The following is a 302-nucleotide window of genomic DNA, read 5'->3' as shown; positions in this document are numbered from 1 at the left end:
ATCATTTATTGGGTGACTTATTGTTTTGCCACCAGTTTAGGCCATGAAGGTTCACTTGAAATTCACACATCCTGAAGAAGAGAAACAGAGCTGTGGCCTGCATTAGATATCTTGATTCTCAGTTTGTTTTAATTGGTATAAAGCACATATAAAAATTTACCACCTTAATTGGCCTTTAGTGTGCACTTTAGTAACATTCCATATATTCACCCTGTTGCACTACTATCGCCCACGTGCAGAATTCTTATCTTGCAGCACTAAAACTGTGCCCAGCCCACTTTTTGGCTCATCTCAGTAGAATC

Source organism: Octodon degus, unplaced genomic scaffold, assembly GCF_000260255.1.
Source record: "Octodon degus isolate 3935 unplaced genomic scaffold, OctDeg1.0 scaffold00065, whole genome shotgun sequence".
Classification (NCBI taxonomy): Eukaryota; Metazoa; Chordata; class Mammalia; order Rodentia; family Octodontidae; genus Octodon; species Octodon degus.
Note: the sequence above shows the minus strand (reverse complement) of the source record.